The sequence below is a fragment of the Schistocerca nitens genome, chromosome 1 (assembly GCF_023898315.1).
Source record: "Schistocerca nitens isolate TAMUIC-IGC-003100 chromosome 1, iqSchNite1.1, whole genome shotgun sequence".
Taxonomy (NCBI): domain Eukaryota; kingdom Metazoa; phylum Arthropoda; class Insecta; order Orthoptera; family Acrididae; genus Schistocerca; species Schistocerca nitens.
The window spans coordinates 866,274,346-866,299,063 of NC_064614.1; the positions used below are offsets into that span (position 1 = coordinate 866,274,346).

Consider the following 24,718-nt stretch of genomic DNA (forward strand, 5'->3'; position numbering starts at 1 on the left):
TTCTCCCTATCACCTATAATTGTAACACATCTCTTCTGAACCAGATGAGTTTAATTTTAAATATTTTTTAAGGTTGCATATAAGATATTAACATGTATAGCCTGCCATTATAAAGTGAAGATTATTTGTGAATAATTAACAACAAGTGAAAATTTTAGTCATGAGCTACTTCTAACATCTGGTACATCAAATATATTTTTAAAATATGGTTCATCATAATTAGTGTAATTTGCAGCCCTATAAAGTTGCTCAGTAGGCGAGAGAGAAAGTTACTGCCAAATTAAATGTTCAGGTTTTGATCATCAGCAACTTTTAGAATTTTTTTCTGCTTTTATTCCTTATTTTTCTGTTGCCATTGCTTTGTGCACATGAGAAATACCTCACTAGGTTGTGGCTTAGTTTGGATGTTGCACTGTAGGTCCCACTGTAACAGGGTAAGTAAATCAATTCACAGGTCAGAGAAAGGCCAGAGCGTATCTCCAACTGCTCCATGCTTAGTGAACCATTCTTAAACTTGAGATCAGATTCACTGGTGCTTTACTTCTGCCACATGTGTGAAGATGATCAAAAACTGGATTCTACATTAATTTGGACTGAGTCTGCCTTGGAACATAAAGACTTAGACTTTTGTGAATTGCTCTTTCTGTAGGATAACAATAAACCATGCGTTTTTGGTAGTTAGAAATACATTGTGTGACTGCAATCCATAGAAGTTGAGATAGGCATGTAACAGTCAGCTAATGGCTTATCTCATACCTATTATTTTCTTCTGAAAATTATTGAGGAGGACTGATTATAGTCTCTCTCTCTCTCTCTCTCTCTCTCTCTCTCTCTCTCCCTCCCTCCTTTATATTCCCATCAGCAGACACTGAGATGGGTGCAAATGAGTTGGCATGGATATTATATAGAACAATTGTCATGAAGGGCACATGTAAAGCGAAACATGGACAGAGCCACTAGCTCAGAGGTTGACCTTTCAGTGGTGTTAAGCTTGGCCTGGCAGTTCTTATGTGGATTTCTAATACCTCAAACTTGGTCTTCACCTTATGCTGTGCTCTGATTGTAGTCACTGTGCACCTGTAATTTTTGCAATTCTGGCAGGAGCAGCTGCACCTCCAGCAGCAGCAACAAAAGCTGCAGTAGGAGCAGATGCAGGAACTGCTCACACAGAATACAGAATAACACTGTACTCAAGCCACACTGATAACACCAGGCACTGGCAGAGACTCTTTCCCCCAGCCTCCTCAACACTGTTCACCAGCTTTGATGAATCTGCAAAAAGTGGGAGAATTATCTGCACCAATTCTTGCTGCTCTGCCAGTGGAGTCATATTGTCAATCCACTGATAAGGCTGCTCTGTTATCATCCAGCAGTGTGGTATTGTATGAGATTATGCAGAATCTGAAGCCTGAGAAACTTGTCTTTGGTGGAATTTGTCAGTTGCACACACAGTATTTTGGTCATCCAACCTTTGTTGTAGTGGGAAAGTTACAGTTCAGCCAGCACAACAAGAGCCCTGGCCTTTTATCACTGACCTGCAGTGTCTCTCATGCAAGTGTCAGTTTGAATGTTCTTAATGTGCTACCTCATATGCAGACACTTTAATTAGAGAAGTGATCGATGTGGAGGTCCAAACTAGGGCATTGGCCTTGTTCAACACTTCTTTCACTGACATTGCTCAGAGTGTGGAATTGCATCAATTGTGGCAGCAGTAAGGGATGTACTTTGTGACAATTGGCTGGTGGTGAAATTGTTGCTTATGGTAAATGGCCCCTGGTACCCCATGGGCTGAGCCAGGTAGCCTTGCCTTCCACTGAGCTGCCGTATGTTGACACCACTGATGATTCAAGTGTGGTGACATCACAGTGCTGCCCATCTTCGCCTGTGTTGGGTATGTTGGGTAGAAGTCAATCTAAGTGTCGTAACCACTGCTCAAGACACTTTTTGGACTATCATGTGTTGATCTCCTTCGACACCTGTTTCTGCTCAACGGGCAAGTTGGCAGTCCTGCCCTGATTGTCATTTGGTGCACGTTCAACAGGACTCCCCAGATGTGGAGGCCATGTGTGCAGTATGCTGCAAAACAGGCCATTTGGCAAAAGTTTGTTACAATCAGCGAACTGTGAGGTGATCATCGGAGGCTGTCTTCGACACCCTTCGAGCACCACCACAGCATATTCTGTTTATGCTGGATGTAGATGGACAACTGATAAAGTTTCAGGTAGACATGGGAGTGATGATCAGTCAAATTAACTTAGATAAGTGTAGGACCCTGCAATAAAATGGCCACTAGTACAACTTGGGTCCTATGGGGGGGGGGGGGGGGGTCAACTGACTCTAGCATATGTAAGCAGAGCTTGGCACAAGGAGAAGGCCAGGTCCAAGATAGTCGAAATCTTTCTTAGAACTGGTGATCCAGGCCTAACTGAAAGGTAAACATCTGACAAGTGAATAGTCCAATCTAACATGTTGAAACTGCCCCAAAATTTTTTGTGCAGGAAGAAAGCACTATAAGAAACACAATGTCAGAATTTTAGCTGCTAAGACCCACTGCAAATATGTTTAAGAAAATGCCAAAGTCTTAGCTCAACAGGCAGCTGGAGAAAAGTACTCCCTCACCATAACTGTAGCAGAAAGTGCATGTGCATTGCAACAGATACACATCCTTTACTGATGGCAGTTGGGAAACAGGTAACATTGCACAATATGATCACAATTTGGAAAGTAAATTCCCATTTCAGTTAATTATTTTGCTGACACAGTTGTTCAGTTACTATTGGAATGCAGTCAAAATCAGCTACTTCTCCTGAAGACCTACATATGTGCTACCTATAGTTAATTTCTGGAATTCATTCAGATGATGACATTTGACTAGACATTTTGGAAAACATTAGAAGAAATAGGAAGCAACTCTAACAATTCCATGAATTTTGATTCGAACAATGATGGTTGTGCTAATTACATTCCAGACCAAAAATACAGTAACTTCCTAGACCAAAGAAAACCTGGAGAGTAATAGGTTTCATCTACATCTACATATACATGACTACTCTGCAATTCACATTTAAGTGCTTGGCAGAGGGTTCATCGAACCACAATCATACTATCTCTCTACCATTCCACTCCCGAACAGCGCGCAGGAAAAACGAACACCTAAACCTTTCTGTTCGAGCTCTAATTTCTCTTGTTTTATTTAGATGATCATTCCTACCTATGTAGGTTGGGCTCAACAAAATATTTTCGCATTCGGAAGAGAAAATTGGTGACTGAAATTTCGTAAATAGATCTCGCCGCGACGAAAAATGTCTTTGCTGTAATGACTTCCATCCCAATTCGCGTATCATATCTGCCACACTCTCTCCCCTACTACGTGATAATACAAAACTGCCCTTTTTTGTACCCTTTCGATGTCCTCCGTCAATCCCACCTGGTAATGATCCCACATCGCGCAGCAATATTCTAACAGAGGACGAACGAGTGTAGTGTAAGCTGTCTCTTTAGTGGACTTGTTGCATCTTCTAAGTGTCCTGCCAATGAAACGCAACCTCTCACTCACCTTCCCCACAATATTATCTATGTGGTCTTTCCAACTGAAGTTGTTCATAATTTTAACACCCAGGTACTTAGTTGAATTGAGAGCCTTGAGAATTGTACTATTTATCGAGTAATCGAATTCCAACAGATTTCTTTTGGAACTCGTGTGGATCACCTCACACTTTTCGTTATTTAGCGTCAACTGCCACCTGCCACACCATGCAGCAATCTTTTCTAAATCGCTTTGCAACTGATACTGGTCTTTGGATGACCTTACTAGACGGTAAATTACAGCATCATCTGCGAACAACCTAAGAGAACTGCTCAGATTGTCACCCAGGTCATTTATATAGATCAGGAACAGCAGAGGTCCCAGGATGCTTCCCTGGGGAACACCTGATCTCACTTCAGTTTTGCTCGATGATTTTCCGTCTATTACTACGAACTGCGAGCTTCCTGACAGAAAATCACGAATCCAGTCGCACAACTTAGACGATACCCCATAGGCCCGCAGCTTTAGAAGTCGCTTGCGAGGAACGGTGTCAAAAGCTTTCTGGAAATCTAGAAATACGGAATCAACTTGAGATCCCCTGCCGATAGCGGCCATTACTTCATGCGAATAAAGAGCTAACTGCGTTGCACAAGAACGATGTTTTCTGAAACCATGCTGATTATGTATCAATAGATCGTTCCCTTCGAGGTGATTCATAATGTTTGAATACAGTATATGCTCCAAAGCCCTATTGCAAACCGACGTCAATGATATAGGTCTGTAGTTTGATGGATTACTCCTAGTACCCTCCTTAAACACTGGTGCGACCTGCGCAATTTTCCAATCCGTAGGTACAGATCTATCGGTGAGCGAGCGGTTGTATATGATTGCTAAGTAGGGAGCTATTGGATCAGCGTAATCTGAAAGGAACCTAATCGGTATACAATCTGGACCTGAACGCTTGCCCGTATCAAGCGATTTGAGTTGCTTCGCAACCCCTAAGGTATCTACTTCTAAGAAACTCATGCTAGCAGCTGTTCGTGTTTCAAATTCTGGAATATTCCATTCATCTTCCCTGGTGAAGGAATTTCGGAAAACTGCGTTCAATAACACCACTCTAGCGGCACAGTCGTCGGTAACAGTACCATCGGCTCTGCGCAGCGAAGGTATTGACTGCGTCTTGCCGCTTGTGTACTTTCCATACGACCAGAATTTCTTCAGATTTTCTACCAACTTTCGAGACAATGTTTCGTTGTGGAACCTATTAAAGGCATCTCGCATTGAAGTCCGTGCCAAATTTCGCGCGTCTGTAAATTTTAGCCAATCTTCGGGATTTCGCGTTCTTCTGAACTTCGCATGCTTTTTCCGTTGCCTCTGCAACAGAGTTCGGACCTGTTTTGTGTACCACGGGGGATCAGTTCCATCTCTTACCAATTTATGAGGTATGAATCTCTCAATTGCTGTTGCTACTATATCTTTGAATTTGAGCCACATCTCGTCTACATTTGCATAGTCAGTTCGGAAGGAGTGGAGATTGTCTCTTAGGAAGGCTTCTAGTGACACTTTATCCGCTTTTTTAAATAAAATTATTTTGAGTTTGTTTCTGGTGGATTTGGAAGAAACGGTATTGAGCCTAGCTACAACGACCTTGTGGTCACTAATCCCTGTATCAGTCATGATGCTCTCTATCAGCTCTGGATTGTTTGTGGTTAAGAGGTCAAGTGTGTTTTCGCATCCATTTCCAATTCGTGTGGGTTCATGGACTAACTACTTGAAATAATTTTCGGAGAAAGCATTTAGGACAATCTCGGAAGATGTTTTCTGCCTACCACCGGTTTTGAACAAGTATTTTTGCCAACATATCGAGGGAAGGTTGAAGTCCCCACCAACTATAACCGTATGAGTGGGGTATTTATTTGTTACGAGACCCAAATTTTCTCTGAACTGTTCAGCAACTATATCATCGGAGTCTGGGGGTCGGTAGAAGGAGCCAATTATTAACTTAGTTCGGCTGTTAAGTATAACCTCCACCCATACCAATTCGCACGGAGTATCTACTTTGACTTCACTACAAGATAAACCACTACTGACAGACACAAACACTCCACCACCAATTTTGCCTAATCTATCTTTCCTGAACACCGTCTGAGACTTCGTAAAAATTTCTGCAGAACTTATTTCAGGCTTTAGCCAGCTTTCTGTACCTATAACGATTTCAGCTTCTGTGCTTTCTATTAGCACTTGAAGCTCAGGGACTTTCCCAGCACAACTACAACAATTTACAACTACAATTCCGACTGTTCCTTGATCCATGCACGTCCTGTATTTGCCATGCACCCTTTGAGATTGCAGCCCACCCCGTACTTTCCCGAGGCCTTCTAACCTAAAAAACCACCCAGTCCACGCTACACAGCCTCCGCTACCCGTGTAGCCGCCAGCTGAGTGTAGTGAACTCCTGACCTATTCAGCAGAACCCGAAACCCCACCACCCTATGGCGCAAGTCAAGGAATCTGCAGCCAACACGGTCGCAAAACTGTCTGAGCCTCCGTTTCAGACCCTCCACCCGACTCTGCCCCAAAGGTCCGCAGTCGGTTCTGTCAATGATGATGCAGATGGTGAGCTCTGCCTTCATCTCGTAAGCAAGACCGGCAGCCATCACCAAATCAGATAGCCGCTGGAATCCAGAGAGAATTTCCTCAGATCCAAAGCGACACATGTCATTAGTGCCGACATGTGCCACCACCTGCAGCTGGCTGCACCCTGTGCTCTTCATGGCATCCGGAAGGACCCTTTCCACATCAGGAATGACTCCACCCGGAATGCACACAGAGTGCACACTGGATCTCTTCCCCTCCTTAGCCGCCATGCCCCTAAGGGGCCCCATTACGCGCCTAACATTGGAGCTCCCAACTACCAATAAGGCCACTCTCTGTGATTGCCCGGACCTTGAAGGCTGAGAATCATCCTCTGAAACAGGGCAGGCAGCTGCATCTGGCTCAGCCAGAGACAGTGCCTGAAACCTGTTTGTCAGACCCACCGGGGAGGCTTTCTGATCAGCCTCCGGGGACGTCTTTCGCTGCCTGCCATGCCTTGGAACAACCTCCCAATCAACCACAGACGAGGGCTCAGCCCCACTGCGGGCAGCAACCGGGGCAACCACAGTGGCAGACCGATCTGGGGACAGACGGGACGAGGTTGACATCCCCGTGATACCCAAGTCCGGTTCCCCACAGTGGTGCCCACTGGCAACAGCCTCAAGCTGCGCGACCGAAGTCAGTGCCGCTTGCAGCTGTGAGTGAAGGGATGCCAACTCAGCCCTCATCCGAACACAGCAATCACAGTTCCTGTCCATTCTAACCGATGTTGAACAACAGTTACTGAAACATGAGTCCGTGCCTAGATAACGCAAGGGAAACACGCAAAGAATGTATTAACTAAACTGTACAAATGCCTAACGACTGCGCTACAATCTGCCTGAATTTACGATTACAGTAACTAAAACTCGAAATTACACCTCCTATACGAAACTCACACGCAATTTAAGTACGAATCTACGAAGTAAACACTAAAGCGCGATGCTACAACTCTCAAATACTATAATACGCCTGAAATTTATGAATTAAACAATGCAAGTACCCAAAAACACGCAAAGAAATTAAGAATTAAACTATGTAACAAATAAGTAAGCTAGGGGTATACGACTTGCTACTGCAGCTACTTATCCAACGGCGGCAGGGAACACACTGGCTGTGACCAACCGACACTGACCGTTCAAAACAAAAACAGCTGTAATATTTTTGGTTAAACAAAGGAAGAAGAAACACATTAAGTTTGCAAAGCCAGTTTCATTTTGTAGACTCTGAATGTGAATTATATAAATGGAAAGAAGCATTACACAAAGTGTCAAAATGGAACTTGCAAAAATATGGAAGAAAAACCATTCAGAAGATTTAGAACTGCTAGTGAGAGTCAATGCACCATTATTGTGGGAAATCTAAGAGACTATGTCCTCTGAATTGCAAGTGAGATGAACATTACTGATTTTCATGACGCTTTGAACTGGTTAAACAGGTTCAGGAAATGATGCAGTGCAGCAAGTTGCAAAATCATGAAGTTTACTTCAATTAAAAATGTAGAGGAGATGTCATTAACAGATAGTACCATAGACTAATTTATAGCTTCTTGTTATTTCCTAAAACAATGTGTATAAAGCCAATCAATCAGATTTTGTGCAAGAACTGTGTTCAAACTGCTCTTTATCATTTCACGTGTGTGTGAGTATGGTGGGTGGGTGGGTGGGTGGGGGGGGGGGGGAGAGGAGGAGGAGGAGGAGGAGGAGGAGGAGGAGGAGATTAGTGTTTCACATCTTGTGAACAATGAGGTCATTAGAGACGGAACAGAAGCTCAAATTAAGGAAGGACGGAGAAGGAAAGTGACCATGCCCTTTCAAAGCAACCCTTCTGGCATTTGCCTTGGGCAATTTAGAGAAATCACAGAAAACCTAAATCAGGATGGCTGGAAGCAATCTTGAACTGTCATCCTCCTGAATGCAAATCCAGTGTGCCAACTCCTGTGCTACCTTACTTGGTAAGTTGTGTCTTGTAGTAAAAAGTGCACTCCTTTGAGGTGACAATTCTCCATCTCTCTGCATCATAAGAATTTGGAATAGCAACTTGTACTATTGGTGGCTTCCCCCATGAACCATGGACCTTGCCGTTGGTGGGGAGGCTTGCGTGCCTCAGCGATACAGATGGCCGTACCGTAGGTGCAACCACAACGGAGGGGTATCTGTTGAGAGGCCAGACAAACATGTGGTTCCTGAAGAGGGGCAGCAGCCTTTTCAGTAGTTGCAGGGGCAACAGTCTGGATGATTGACTGATCTGGCCTTGTAACATTAACCAAAACGGCCTTGCTGTGCTGGTACTGCGAACGGCTGAAAGCAAGGGGAAACTACAGCCGTAATTTTTCCCGAGGACATGCAGCTTTACTGTATGATTAAATGATGATGGCGTCCTCTTGGGTAAAATATTCCGGAGGTAAAATAGTCCCCCATTCGGATCTCCGGGCGGGGACTACTCAAGAGGATGTCGTTATCAGGAGAAAGAAAACTGGCATTCTACGGATCGGAGCGTGGAATGTCAGATCCCTTAATCGGGCAGGTAGGTTAGAAAATTTAAAAAGGGAAATGGATAGGTTAAAGTTAGATATAGTGGGAATTAGTGAAGTTCGGTAGCAGGAGGAACAAGACTTTTGGTCAGATGATTACAGGGTTATAAATACAAAATCAAATAGGGGTAATGCAGGAGTAGGTTTAATAATGAATAAAAAAATAGGAGTGCGGGTTAGCTACTACAAACAGCATAGTGAACGCATTATTGTGGCCAAGATAGACACAAAGCCCATGCCTACTACAGTAGTACAAGTTTATATGCCAACTAGCTCTGCAGATGATGAAGAAATTGATGAAATGTATGACGAGATAAAAGAAATTATTCAGGTAGTGAAGGGAGACGAAAATTTAATAGTCATGGGTGACTGGAATTCGTCAGTAGGAAAAGGGAGAGAAGGAAACATAGTAGGTGAATATGGATTGGGGGGAAGAAATGAAAGAGGAAGCCGCCTTGTAGAATTTTGCACAGAGCATAACTTAATCATAGCTAACACTTGGTTCAAGAATCATAAAAGAAGGTTGTATACCTGGAAAAATCCTGGAGATACTAATAGGTATCAGATAGATTATATAATGGTAAGACAGAGATTTAGGAACCAGGTTTTAAATTGTAAGACATTTCCAGGGGCAGATGTGGATTCTGACCACAATCTATTGGTTATGAACTGCAGATTGAAACTGAAGAAACTGGAAAAAGGTGGGAATTTAAGGAGATGGGACCTGGATAAACTGAAAGAACCAGAGGTTGTAGAGAGTTTCAGGGAGAGCATAAGGGAACAATTGACAGGAATGGGGGAAAGAAATACAGTAGAAGAAGAATGGGTAGCTCTGAGGGATGAAGTAGTGAAGGCAGCAGAGGATCAAGTAGGTAAAAAGACGAGGGCTAATAGAAATCCTTGGGTAACAGAAGAAATATTGAATTTAATTGATGAAAGGAGAAAATATAAAAATGCAGTAAATGAAGCAGGCGAAAGGGAATACAAACGTCTCAAAAATGAGATCGACAGAAAGTGCAAAATGGCTAAGCAGGGATGGCTAGAGGACAAATGTAAGGATGTAGAGGCTTGTCTCACTAGGGGTAAGATAGATACTGCCTACAGGAAAATTAAAGAGACCTTTGGAGAGAAGAGAACCACTTGTATGAATATCAAGAGCTCAGATGGCAACCCAGTTCTAAGCAAAGAAGGGAAGGCAGAAAGGTGGAAGGAGTATATAGAGGGTTTATACAAGGGCGATGTACTTGAGGACGGTATAATGGAAATGGAAGAGGATGTAGATGAAGATGAAATGGGAGATAAGATACTGCGTGAAGAGTTTGACAGAGCACTGAAAGACCTGAGTCGAAACAAGGCCCCGGGAGTAGACAACATTCCATTAGAACTACTGATGGCCTTGGGAGAACCAGTCATGACAAAACTCTACCATCTGGTGAGCAAGATGTATGAGACAGGCGAAATACCCCACAGACTTCAAGAAGAATATAATAATTCCAATACCAAAGAAAGCAGGTGTTGACAGATGTGAAAATTACCGAACTATCAGTTTAATAAGTCACAGCTGCAAAATACTAACACGAATTCTTTACAGACGAATGGAAAAACTGGTAGAAGCGGACCTCGGGGAAGATCAGTTTGGATTCCGTAGAAATGTCGGAACACGTGAGGCAATACTAACCTTACGACTTATCTTAGAAGAAAGATTAAGAAAAGGCAAACCTACGTTTCTAGCGTTTGTAGACTTGGAGAAAGCTTTTGACAACGTTAACTGGAATACTCTCTTCCAAATTCTGAAGGTGGCAGGGGTAAAATACAGGGAGCGAAAGGCTATTTACAATTTGTACAGAAACCAGATGGCAGTTATAAGAGTCGAGGGACATGAAAGGGAAGCAGTGGTTGGGAAAGGAGTGAGACAGGGTTGTAGCCTCTCCCCGATGTTATTCAATCTGTATATTGAGCAAGCAGTAAAGGAAACAAAAGAAAAATTCGGAGTAGGTATTAAAATTCATGGAGAAGAAGTAAAAACTTTGAGGTTCGCCGATGACATTGTAATTCTGTCAGAGACAGCAAAGGACTTGGAAGAGCAGTTGAACGGAATGGACAGTATCTTGAAAGGAGGATATAAGATGAACATCAACAAAAGCAAAATGAGGATAATGGAATGTAGTCAAATTAAATCGGGTGATGCTGAGGGGATTAGATTAGGAAATGAGACACTTAAAGTAGTAAAGGAGTTTTGCTATTTAGGGAGTAAAATAACTGATGATGGTCGAAGTAGAGAGGATATAAAATGTAGACTGGCAATGGCAAGGAAATCGTTTCTGAAGAAGAGAAATTTGTTAACATCGAATATAGATTTTAGTGTCAGGAAGTCGTTTCTGAAAGTATTTGTATGGAGTGTAGCCATGTATGGAAGTGAAACATGGACGATAACCAGTTTGGACAAGAAGAGAATAGAAGCTTTCGAAATGTGGTGCTACAGAAGAATGCTGAAGATAAGGTGGGTAGATCACGTAACTAATGAGGAGGTATTGAATATGATTGGGGAGAAGAGAAGTTTGTGGCACAACTTGACTAGAAGAAGGGATCGGTTGGTAGGACATGTTTTGAGGCATCAAGGGATCACAAATTTAGCATTGGAGGGCAGCGTGGAGGGTAAAAATCGTAGAGGGAGACCAAGAGATCAATACACTAAGCAGATTCAGGAGGATGTAGGTTGCAGTAGGTACTGGGAGATGAAGAAGCTTGCACAGGATAGAGTAGCATGGAGAGCTGCATCAAACCAGTCTCAGGACTGAAGACCACAACAACAACAACAACAACTATTGGTGGTATATTCACTGTTGGCACAAAAGATTTTTTGGTTAGATGTGTTTCTCCCCCCCCCCCCCCCCCCCCATGTGGAGTTGCTAGTTTCCCATTGGGCACCTCCCCGGGTGGCGGATAGGGGAACGCTCACCAGATATGGTGGGTACTGGGGAAATAAAATACCCAGGGTGGACCAAAACTAGCAAGCCTCCACCCCTCTAACAAGGGAAGGGGGTTGGCGGCAGGAAGGGCATCCGGCTGTAAAAAAAAAAAAAAAAAAAAAAAAACATTGCCAAAACAAGAGGAATGATGGATGCTTCTCAAGAAAATGTTCCGAGGTAACAGCCTCCCATTCGGATCTCCGGGGGGAGGCGTTTTGCGAAGGATCTAAAGGTGTTCAAGATCAGAGTGGGAACTCCGAACACGGGAACGATGACGGGAAAGGGAAGAGAGATAGTAGACATGATGCAGAGGAGGAAGATAAAGGCTTTGTGTGTGGAAGAGACAAGGTGGAAGGGCAATAAGGCAAAGATCTTAGCTGAAGCCTATAAGCTACTTTATAGTAGTGCAAGCCCAGAATCAAGAAATGGAGTTGGAGTTATTTTGCACAGAGAGCTTCAAGAAGAGGTATGTGAAGTCAGCAGAGTAAATGATTGGATCATGTATGTTAAGATGATGTTTGGTGGAGAAATTGTAACAGTGCTGACAGCCTATGCACACCAAGCGGGATGTTCGGGGGATGAGAAGGAAAAATTTTGGAGAGATTTGGATGGAGTAATGGTCGGAATACCAGAGAATGAAAGAGTGATAGTCGGAGGGGATCTAAATGGTCATGTTGGCGGAAGGAACGGTGGGGAAGAGAGGTGGCATGGAGGATGGGGGTATGGCGAGAGAAATGAGGAAGTAAAAAAGATAGTGGAGTTTGCAGTGGCTTTTGATCTAGTGATTACGAATACCTACTTCCAAAGAAAAAGAGAAAAACTACTAACATACAGGAGTGGCAAAAATAAAAGCCAAATTGATTACATATTACGTAGAAGGAAAAACAGTGGGGAGGTGTGAAATACTAAGGTCATATACGGTGAAGGAATAGCAACAACATAAGTTAATTGTAGCAGATTGTGAGATGAAAGAATGTAAAAGACAGAGGCACATAAATCAATGTGAAAGGAAAATCAAGTGGTGGAGATTGAAGGATAAAAATTTGAGAGGAGTTTAGTGAAAAAGTGCTGGGAAAGGTAAAATTGGCAAAGAGTGTGCAGGAGTGGTGGAAAATAAAGACTGGGGAGGAAGTGTTTGAGTTAACATCTGAGAGAGGGGTGCCAAAATATAAGGAAGCATGGTGGTGGAATGAAGAGGTGCAGAAGGTTGTGAAGGAAAAGAAAGACGCTAAGAGGAAGTAGGATATGTCCGGAAGTGCTGAGGATGGACAAGCATACAAAAGTGCAAAGAAGGAGGCAAAATGAACTGTGGCTAAAGCTAAAGCTGAATCAGTAAGGGAGGCATACGAACAACTACAGAAAAATCAGGATATGAGACAACTGATACGGATAGGCAAATCAAGAGATAAAGCTTCCAAAAATCTAACAGCAATAAAACAAATGAAAGAGGAAACAGGAATAATTCTGCATGGCCATGGAAAAATAATCCAAAGGTGGTTGACTTATTTTGAGAAATTGCTGAATGAAGAAAATGTAAGAGTGAAAACTGAGGAAGGAGGGGCAAACAAAGGATTAACGATGGATATAAGTAGAGATGAAGTCGAATGGGCAGTTGAAAAGATGGAAAATGGGAAGGCAGTTGGCCTAGACCAGTGTCTCGGTAAAAAGGGAATTGAGCTCCTTTGGGATTTAATGGAGAAGATTTGGCAACAGGAGGAGATGCTAGACGAGTGGAGAACTAGAGTACTGATCCCAATATTTAAGGGGAAAGGTGATGTGCAGGACTGCAGTAACTATAGACGTATTAAGCTGATGGCACACACAATGAAAATTTGGGAAAGAGTTATAGAAGCAAGATTACACAAGGAGACTGTGGTGTGTGAAGAACAGTTTGGGTTCATGCCTGGAAGAGGAACGACTGATGAAATACATGCTTTAAGGCAGATAGTGGAGAGACACGGGGAACTACAACCAGATCTACATATGGCTTTCATTGATTTGGAGAACGCATATGACAGAGTCCCAAGGGACGAAATATGGAGAAGCATGAGAGAGTAGTGTGTACCAGAGAAGTATGTGAGGTTAGTGAAGGAAATGTACAGAGGAGCAATGACACAGGTGAGAAGTAGTGTGGGCATGACAAAGGAGTTTCCAATAAAAGTAGGGTTACATCAAGGGCCTGCACTTAGTCCCACCTCTATGACCTGATTATGGATGTGCTGGTGAAAGATGTGAAGAAGGAAGCGCCTTGGAATATGATGTTTGTGGATGATGTGGTTTTTTGTGAGAAGAGCATCAACATACTTGAGGAAAAGCTGGAGGACTGGAGGAAGGCACTAGAAGAAAGAGGGATGAAAATTAGCAGGACAAAGTCAGAATATTTAGCACTGAAGGATGTGCAGATGAGGTCTTGCAAGATCCAGGATGATGAGCTGAAATCAGTCTGCAAATTTAAATACCTGTGGTCATACATACAGAGGGACGGAGAACTGGAAAGCGAGATACAACACCGAATAAATTGTGGTTGGAACAACTGGAGGAAAATGAGTGGAGTGTTATGTGACAGGAATGTGAGCATTTGGTTGAAAGGGGAAGTGTACAAGGTGGTGGTAAGGCCTGCTATGATATACGGGGCAGAGACATGGCCAATCACAGTAGCCCAGGAAAGGAAGATCGAAGTGGCGGAAAGGAGGATGCTGACGTGGATGTGTGGGGTAACAAGGAAGGACAGGATTAGAAATGAATTTGTTAGAGGAGCTGTGAAAGTGGGACCCATGGGGAAAAAGATACAAGAGAGCAGACTAAGATGGTACGGACACTTACAGAGAAAAGGGGAAGAGTATATCGGAAACAGAGTTGAAGATACAAAGATTGAAGGAGCGAGAAGAAGAGGAAGACCGAAGGTGAGGTGGAAGGATAATATATCCGGGGACCTAAGGGAGAAAGGATGGAAGAAGGAAGAGGCAATGGCTAGAATACTATGAAGGAGAAGGATCCAGAAGAGCAACGCCAACCCTACATGACGTGGGACAAGGCGACGATAAAGAAGAAGAAGAAGAAGAAGAAGAAGAAGAAGTCTTTCCTGTTTTTGACTTCCAGATAGTTGACAAGGATGTGTACATTTACTGACTCAACTGAATCCCTTTCAAGATTTAGACTTCTTATGACAGTCATATGACCAGCTGTTTAAGGATATCTTGGTTTGGGCAGAACATTTCAAGGCACATGTCTCCCTTAAGCCATTATGATATCTAAATGTTATTGCACCCAACCCATTCCCTTTTCCATACACAAAAAGGTCAAGATGGAGGTGCAGAATTGGTATGGTCATGGCATCATTTCTCCTATCTGGTGAGTCAATGGGCCACACCTTTGGTAGTGATTCAGAAGCCAGATGGTTCCCTGCACCTTTGCAGTAATTTTAAACAGACAGACCCCCCGCAATGTGTCATGGATTTGTAAAGTTGTGCAGCGGCAGTATTTTTCAAGCCTTGATTTGTGTCATGCATACCTGCAGCTGCCATTGGATGTAGCTTCTCAGAATTTCTTGGTGCTTAACACCTACTTTGGGTTTTCCCAGTTTAATTGCTTGCCTTTTGGAATTTTGTCTATGCCAGGAATATGTCAACGCTATTTGAAGCAGTGGATTCAGGATATTCCATGTTGTGTAAACTATCTTGATGACATCTGGGTAATAGACTTTACACAAGATGAGTGCTGAAGGAGGTCTTCCAATGTCTCCTGGAGAACTGCCGTGGATGAAACCTGGAAAAATGCAGTTTTTCTACCCGAAAGTGCATTTTTTGAGATGTGCTTAGCAATGATGGCTTCAATCCTATGGATGAGCACATCAAAGCCCCCATCCAACTGACAGCTAAGTTCATCCCTCAGGCTGTGGACACTTGCCATTTCTTTAAATAGCTTCATAAAAAGGACATCAGGTTTGTGTGATCTGTGGACTGTCAACAGGCTTTTGAATACCTCAAGCAGTATTCGCACTCTGCTCTATGTTTGGCTTCCTTTATGCTTGGTATACCATTAATCCTAGTAGCTGACGCATCCCAGTATGTTATTGGTGTGGACTGGTGTGGTTTTGTTGCAATGGAACTCAGTTGGCATGGAGCAGCCCATCATCGAGGCTTCGAAGACAGTTTCTATGGCACAACATAACTACTTGCAGATGGAAAAGGAGGCACTGGCTATCATTTTTGGTATTAAAAAGTTTCATGTTTTCTTGTATGGAGCAAAGTTCTTACTCATCACTGACCACAGTTCCCTGGTTTCCTTATTCAGCCCTCAGTCTAAGCTACCACATGAGACTGCCCACAGGTGTCTCAGTAATTACAGTTATGATATTTGTTACTGGACCACTGCCCAGCATGCAAACATTGATGCACTATCATGATCCTGATCCAATTTTTTTTAGGTTGGTGCTTTATGCCACAAAACTTCTAAGGTCACAAGTACCCATATCATAATATAAGGAAAAAAGTACAAAATAAAAACCTGAGGCAAAAAGGCAAAAATCCAATCAAGCAACTTTAAAAGAAAAGCAGTAAGGCCAAGGATGTCCCTAGGGAAAATTTCTCAAAACATCGTTGACATGCTTTACCATGCTACTGCAGTGAATAAAAAGTAAGACGAGAACAACAGAATGTGTGTCATCCACTAAAACATCTGATAAAGCACATGGCAAATGTAGATATAAATGTAAATAGTTAAAAAATGGGCACTTGATCAGAAAGTGGTGTACTGTCAAGGGTTGAGAGCAATAGGCACGGAGTGGGGCTAGATCACCACTTAGTAAATGGCAGTGACTGAAATGACAGTATCCTATACTCTATACTCAGCCGGGCTAAAATGACCTCCTCAGGATGTGATGGCTGAGAGGAAGTCATTGTGCTAATGGAAAAGGTTTAATGTCCCGGAGTTTGTTTCACTCCGAAGTGATACTACATGCTGACAGACAGCGACACGAAGATCACCCAAGGGAACAGAATAACTAGCAGGCCAAGGGAGGAGAGCTACAGCCTTTGCTGCAGCACCAACAGCCTCGTTTCATGGTATGCCAATGTAACCAGGAACCCATACATGCCAATGTAACCAGGAACCCATAGGAATACCACATTGGCTTCCCCCCGACAGTGAGTGAGTGAGTGAGTGAGTGAGTGGAGGCAATGTAGGATCCAATGTACTAAAGGGTGGACTGAATACAAAGTGTGAAGGGCACTGAGGGAATCTGAGTAGATGACACAATTTGGAAGACCATGATGCCAGCTCTGCTGGATGGCCTGATAAAGGGCATAGAGCTCAGCAGTAAAAAGCAAGCTCTGGTCAAGAAGCCAATATTGAAAAGGACCATCGCCAAGTACAAAGCCACATCTGACACAACGGTTGGTCTTGGAACTGTCAGTGTAGACAAAGACGACACAGCCCCTAAGCCACGTGCGAAGTGTGAGAAACTCGTTGCAATACACCAGGCCAGGAGTAGTGTCCTTAGGAAGTGAATGGAGTTTGAAATGAACGTATACATCAGCACGTATGTAGGGAAGTGAAGAGCTTGCACCCATTGGAAACATGGCAGGGAGTGTAAACCAAAGCTGTCAAAGCAGAAAATGAAAGCGAACTCCAGGAGGCAACAGAGGAGGTGGGGGAGCTAATACTGTCAATCAAGGGAATCATCAAAAATGGCAGCATAGGATGGGTGACTGGGCCTAGAAGACTGATGGCTCATGTAACGACTGAGGAGAACATCCCACTGACGGGATAACATTAAGTCAGCAGCCCCAGCATAAATACTTTCAAATGGGACTAACACAGAAGGCACCAGTGGCTAAACACATTTCACAATGGTGTATGGTGCTAATATGACATAAAATAGATGGACATGCAGACAAACTTATGATACATCCATCCAGTTTTGGACAGACAAGGAACTGGTATAAACCGAACCAAAAAACACGACCACAGTTTGCCACTTCTGCAAAAACTTATTCATTATATGAGTCGACAAGGTGATGAGATGATCAACTGCAGAGCGGTGCCAACAGAATCCACATTGGGTGTTAGTGAGGAAGTTCCCAGACTCGAGCCAGCACTCCAGCCAACCATTAAATGTATGTTCCAGCACCTTGCAGATGCTACTGGTGAGGGAAATTGGGTGGTAGCTGGATGAAAGGTGTTTGTCCTTACCAGGCTTAGGTATGGGAATGACAACAGTCTCACGCCAGTGACTGGGATATGCACCATCTTTCCAAATGTGGCTATATGTATGGAGGAGAAAGTGTAGGTCCTCAGGAGATAGGTGTTGCAACATGAGAATGTGAATGCTGTCTCGTCATGGAGTGGATGACAGGGGCAAAGAGAGTGCACATGTAAACTCCCTCATAGTAAAACTTGCCTCCACCACCCATTTCAGAGAAAGGAAGGCAGGATGGTAGTGGATGAATCTCAAACAGTCTGCAAAATATCAGCCCATGTTGTACAAGATATCAAGTGCATCTACAGTGATATTATTTGCTACCATCAGACCAGGAACCAGGAATGAAATCTAACAGAGATTACCCCAAACAACTGAAGAGGGAGTAAAACTGTTAAAAAAAGCTTTGAAAAGGAAACCAACTAGCTCTATTGCTATCCCCGAAAATGTGGTGACAAGGCGGAGAGCTCATCTCCGCATGCAGACTGCATTGCAGCATGCGTCAGTCCACCGGGAGATGCGGCATGTCATGGCGAGGGAGAAGTAAGAGGTATGGAACATTCCACAGCAGAAAGAATAGTGTTTGTAAGGTATTCTACCTGGTCATCAATGCAGGGGAAATGGTGTTCATTGAAAGTGGCCAGTGAGGAGTGGAGCTGCCAGTTGGTTGGCTGCACAGATGGGATAGGCATTAGCAAACAAATGACACTGGGGAATTGCTCACTCAGGTGAATGTTGGAGAGAAAAGACCACTTGAGATGACAAGCAAGCTGAGCAGTACAGATCGGAAGGTCCAAGTGGGAAAAGGAGTGCATGGAATTGGAAAAAAAGTGGGTGTGCCCATGTTCACACAGATTGGATTGAGCTGGTTGGAAATATCTACAAGGAGACAGCCTCTCAAACAGGATCGTGGAGAGCCCCAAACGGGGTGGTGAGCATTGAAGTTGCTAAGCAGCAAAAAGGGAGGAGGAAATTGAGAAATATGTCGCAAAATGCCTGCACAGATGACAGCAGAAGATGGAGGTGAGTAGATGTCGCAAAGAGAGGTGAAACCTTGAAGGGAAAGATGGACAGCAACAGCTTGTAGCTGGGTGTGCAAGAAAACTATATGACTATAGACATTGTCTTACATGAGCATCATGACTCCTCCATGAGACAGAGTCCCCACCTCAGGGAGAAGGTCGAAATGGACTGAAGAGAAGTGTGGGGGGTCATCATGAGGATGTAATTTTGTTTCCTGGAAGCAGGAAACAACTGGACAGTATGAGTGCAAGTGGAGCTGTAATTCAACCATATTGGATCTAATGCCGCTAATGTTCCACTTGAGAATAACCATTTCCAATGATTGACAGGATATGGGTCAAATAAAGGGGCAGTCACCATGTAGGCTGCCAAGTGCCAGAAGTCAAATGTGCACAATGACCAGGTTCAGAGGCTGGAAGATCCTGGTCCATTAGCTCAACAGTTGTTGGCAGTGCGTCCCAGTGAAATGGAGGTCAGTCAGTTTAGGTTATCGCGTGGTAACACTGTTGAACAAGAACACTGAGGTGGAGGAGGGGAGGGGAGGATTGTTTGTCTTGTTGGACTGTTCAGAACCTTGGCATTTTTCAGGTACGTACCCAAATGTCGATTGGCTAGATGTGTGCAGAAAGTCAACACAGGAGTTCAGAACCTTGGCATTTTTCAGGTACGTACCCAAATGTCAATTGGCTAGATGTGTGCAGAAAGTCAACACAGGAGTACTCCTCTTTGGACTTCTTTGCTTCTCTTTGTGAGGCATGTGATTTGGCTGGCGCAGGTGAAGCTTTGTTTGTATGGTGTGTGCCCATAGCAAGTGAAGGTGAGGGTGTGACACTGGAGCTGAACGATTTCACAACCATGGCACTAAACAAAGTCTCAAGTCTGCGTAGCCATGTACTTTGTAGGTCAGGGTGTGGAAAGAACTGTACTTACAGTTTCCAGACGGTGGTGTACAAGGTTTGTGACTAGCTAACATTTTTTTGAGCAATGTTAGTAGGAACCTTTTCCTTCACCAAGATCTCCTGAAAGCTCTCTCACTGAGGAACACTGGACAGTCACAGGAGGAAGCAACATGATCACCCTTGCAGTTGATACAATGAGGGGAAGGAGGTGGCCACACCCCCTCATGAGTGCTTCTGCCACAGGTTACACATTTGGCTGCTTTTCACCAGATTTACAAGTGTTATTGTAACACTGACATTTATAGAAATGTGTGGGATACGGGATATATGACAGTAATAGCTTTGTAACCAGCCTTCATTTTTGGCAGATGTACCACATGGGCAAATGTGGGGAATGAAGTGTGGGTTGGCCCTGTTCCTTTATCAACCCTTTTCGTGACACAGTGAACTGCAGCCATTCCCTGGTCAGTGAGACAGGCTGTTATTTCAGCTTCAGTCAGGCCATCAAGCAGCTGAGTGTATATAACACCATGGGAGGAATTCAGAGTGGGGTGGGCCTCTACTTTAACAGGATAACTGTGGAGAAGTGTTGCGTTAAGCAGTTTCTGTACTTGAAAAGTGTTATCTGTCTCCAAAGCAATGTCTCACTACACATCTGAGAGCAGGACTTTACAGGACCAGTAATGGCATCTACACCCTTCTGAATAACAAATGAATTAACTGTCGTGAAATTATGACCATCTTCAGAGCGTGACACCACAAGGTATCATTGTGTGGCTAGAAGAGGCATTGATTCTTTCTTACCAACCCATTTATGTTTTTGAGATGAGAAACTCATTGCAGAGAAGTCCCCCAAGATAGCCAGCATTTCCAATGGCAAGCTCCTACCTTCTGGGGTGGGGGTGGGGGGAGGGGGGGGGGCACTCAGGGAGGGATCATCCACCTTAGGTGATTGTCCACACCTCCTAGACTCCAGATAGAGGGACCAATCAGCATAGAGGAAGGTATCAGCTCAGACAATCACCCCTCCCTGGGCTTGGCCTTTACCAGGAGGCATGTACAAGCCCTACTTGTCAACCTAGTGCTGGGAATTATGCATTACCCAGTTACATGTCATATGCATGGGCTGGCCTTCAGGAACACACAGGGGGGAGGAAGAAGAAGACACAGAAAAAGAGACCTCAAATGAAAAAGTGGAGGAAGGGTAAGAAAAGGAAGGACAGGGAAAGAAAGACGGGTGGACAGGACGAAGCCATACATAGTTCCACCAAGAACTTCGGTTTCCCGAAGACATACGACTTAGTCCCCATGGGAAGGGAAAAGAACAGCCGGAGGATAGACATGTGGCACAGAAAGGGAATTAGCACTGCAAAGGCTGCGGCCCCATGGTAGCCAAGCATGTACTCACCAAAGAGTGGTGAGCCCTGATCCAGAGTTCGATCGAAAGGTGGCCTAAGTTTGGGATCAGCTCACTGTTGTCCAGGGGATTCTCGTGCCTACCATGGAGGATCAAAGCTGTCAAATGGCCATCCCTCCAGTAATGAGTTCTCACATATTCCAGTTGCTGCATGTGTTGCACAGAGATATCTCTCGCTTGAAGGCTTTGGCACGGTGTCACTCTTGCTGGCCGGTGACTGATTACAGTGCTTAACACCTTATGTGGGCTTATGCAACCTGTGCACAGACTCAGGCTGTGCTGACATGTCAGTTTTCCCCTTTGCCAGCCCTGGAGCACTCTTGGGACAGGGTGAACGTCAACTTTGCAGGGCTTTTCTGGGCAGCATGAGGTGGTTGGTGGTCTGTGCATTATTGAATTTTTTGTACATTGCCAAATTGTCCTACATGATGTCAACAGCCACTATTTGCACAGTTTGGGTAATTTTTGTTATCAAGGGCTCTCCTTGACTCTGATAACAGTCAGAAATTTGTGGTGCAGGGGTTTGTGGATTTTTCCATCTGCAGTGGTATCTAGCATCTGACTACCACTCTGTTTCATCCAGCTTCTAACTCTGAAGTGGACCAAGTCATGTGAATGTTCAAGCCTGAAGTCCACGTTTGTTGACTTCCATGATCATGCACTGCCTACTTTTCTAGCTGCATATCCTGGGTGACACCAATTAACTGGTGGAGTCTGATGGAGAGTTTGCATGGGTACCAGTCATGGAGTCTCTTGGACTTGTTGCAACCTAAGTCACATGTCCCATACCATTGCGATCTGCCCCATTTTCCTCAAAGAGCTGCCCTTTGGACCTCACCGTCTAGTTGACAGCAAGGATGGCTGCAGATGTAGTAGCCCCAAAGCTCAGCATTTGTTTGCGGTGGATGCTGATTGGGAGCAGCTGTGGGACTCACAGCACTGCTGTCTCCAATCTGATTGGGCTATGGGGTCAGTCACAACACTGGTCTGGTGAGGGGCTCACAGCTGTGGCAGTAAGCATCCCTGCTGCCCTTCCTTCGATGGCGAACTGGGGTGCTAATGAGAATAGCTCCCACGACTGGCGATGTGGAGCCCATGAAATCTGACTGAGGGCCCTCCTCCTGCCATTCACCAAGGGTTGAGTCCTGGCCTCTGTCAAGCCTAATCGACCAACTGCCACTGCAGCCTCTGTAATCTTCAGCCTTTCTGGTGGAGCTACCTGCATCAGTGTTGTCACCTTCAGCAGCTGATTCGCTGCTGGGGAATCTCGCCCTCTTGCTGGTTTTCCGATGGATGTCAAGGGAGAAACTACGGGATTTTCGGCCATACATGGCCTTTTCATGGGGGAAGGGATTTAGCATGCCTCCTAGAGTACATCAAGATGGATGCAGATGAACTGGTGTAGATATCACAGTGGAACAGTACAGAACACTGTCATGGAGGGTGCACACAAAGCGTGGCATGGGCGGAGGCACTGACTCACAAGGGAATGATACAATATGACCTGCCAAAACATACCCAGAAATTTTTCACACAGGAGGAATACGCCAACAGAAACACACTCAAAATTTTAGCTGCTAAGGTGCAATGCAAGTGTTAAAAAAAGAATTGAAATTGCCCAGTTTTGCTGCATGAATAACAGTTTTTAACAGTGGTTTGTGCAACCCTGTCTGACTAGTGCACGATCTGACAAATAAGGACACATATCTGTGACAAAGGAATTGCACAACATGAATTTTAAGCACTTAAACCACACAAAAAATGTCTCAAATCATTAATATTTTGGATAATTTGTAGTTAATATTGACAGATAAACTGTTGCAGATGTAATTGTTACACAAATGACTGGCAAAGGAAGCAAAATCAAGGCAGTGTTACATCACAGATTACTTCCACCATTTGGGACGTATCAGCATGAAATTATAGCAATTCCTGTAGCACAGTTCTTGTGACACTTGTTGAATAATGTGTATCTTATTAACAATGAAACAGTTCCTTGTTCATTCCCTGTAATCATCACAAAAATGTGAAATTGTGCTCCATGACGAAAAATAATATTTTAATTTCACAAGACACACCTGATAAAATACAAATTTATGCATTCAGGCACTTCACAATAATTACTTGCTTTATTTGGACGGAATCGAGACAGAATATAAAATGGTTGTGGCTGTTGTTCTGCATGTTGTGCTGCATACTTGATTGAATTTGTAAAAATATGATGTTGTAAACTGACAAAGCTCAAATGACTGAAGTTTAACAATACCTTTATGCTAATAAACCTGAAATGACAAAGAGCTACTAGAAATCATATTGCCCAGCAATCTTCTGAAAAATACTTTACACTGTCAAAAAATTTCTTTATTTAGGGCTTGAATCACACAATTAGTTCCATGTGGAATCCAAATTATATTAACAGTCTTTTCATCCTCCTCCTAAAGACAGACATAATGTTATGTCCAGGCCAAGAGTCCAACAGAAGCAATCAATGATTTTCTGCAACTTGTAGGAAGACATTTTAGATGTAGTATTGCAGATTTTGCTAGATTGATTACAAGATTTTTACAACTAAATAGTCCTTTTTTAAAAGTTTGGTGCCCTAATTTGCTTGAGGTTCCTGAAGGCAGATATAAAGCCACAGAACCATAAACCACTGATATTTATCACTGGTATTATTGTATAAAAAAGTGTCATCGCATTCATCGACTGCACACGCAACTCTTGTCTGCAGTGAGTGACTACTTGCTACAGAATTGCTACTAAAGTGTTGATGAATTTTTATCTACAATGTAAATATGTGAAAAACTTAAATAGTTTATACAACTAAGGCCAAAATAAGAAATGTGTACATGTAGATTTATCTGTGTATTATATGTGGTCTATTACATATATGTGTGTGTCTGCATAATCAAGGCCGAAAGTATGAAATGTGTGCGTGTAAAATTTATTTGTGTATTTGTGAAATGTTATTCCCATATGTTAGAGTTATATTGCTAGATACTGAAAATCATACAATAGTTTTTCTGTTAAATTTTATTGCAAATTATTTGACTTGTCCTATATCATTATGTACCCCTGTACAGTGTATGATTCACAGGACCAATAAATATACAATACAATACAATACAAAATGTCTAGTCAAATGTCTTCATCTGAATGAATTCCAGAAATTAACTACAGGTAGCACATATGTAGGTATTCAGGAGAAGTAGCTGATTTTGACTGCATTCTAATAGTAACTGAACAACTGTGTCAGCAAAATAATTAACGGAAATGGGAATTTACTTTCCAAATTGTGATCATATTGTGCAATGTTACCTGTTTCCCAACTGCCATCAGTAAAGGATGTGTATCTGTTGCAATGCACATGCACTTTCTGCTACAGTTATGGTGAGGGAGTACTTTTCTCCAGCTGCCTGGTGAGCTAAGACTTTGGCATTTTCTTAAACATATTTGCAGTGGGTCTTAGCAGCTAAAATTCTGACATTGTATTTCTTATAGTACTTTCTCCTGCACAA

General features: G+C 43.4%; 1 protein-coding gene across 1 annotated transcript in view; it reads right to left on the bottom strand.

Annotated features, from left to right (window-relative positions):
- LOC126263618 (sodium- and chloride-dependent GABA transporter ine-like) overlaps nucleotides 1–24,718 on the bottom strand; it is a 357,286-nt gene that overhangs the window by 23,877 nt on the left and 308,691 nt on the right. The window lies entirely within an intron of this gene.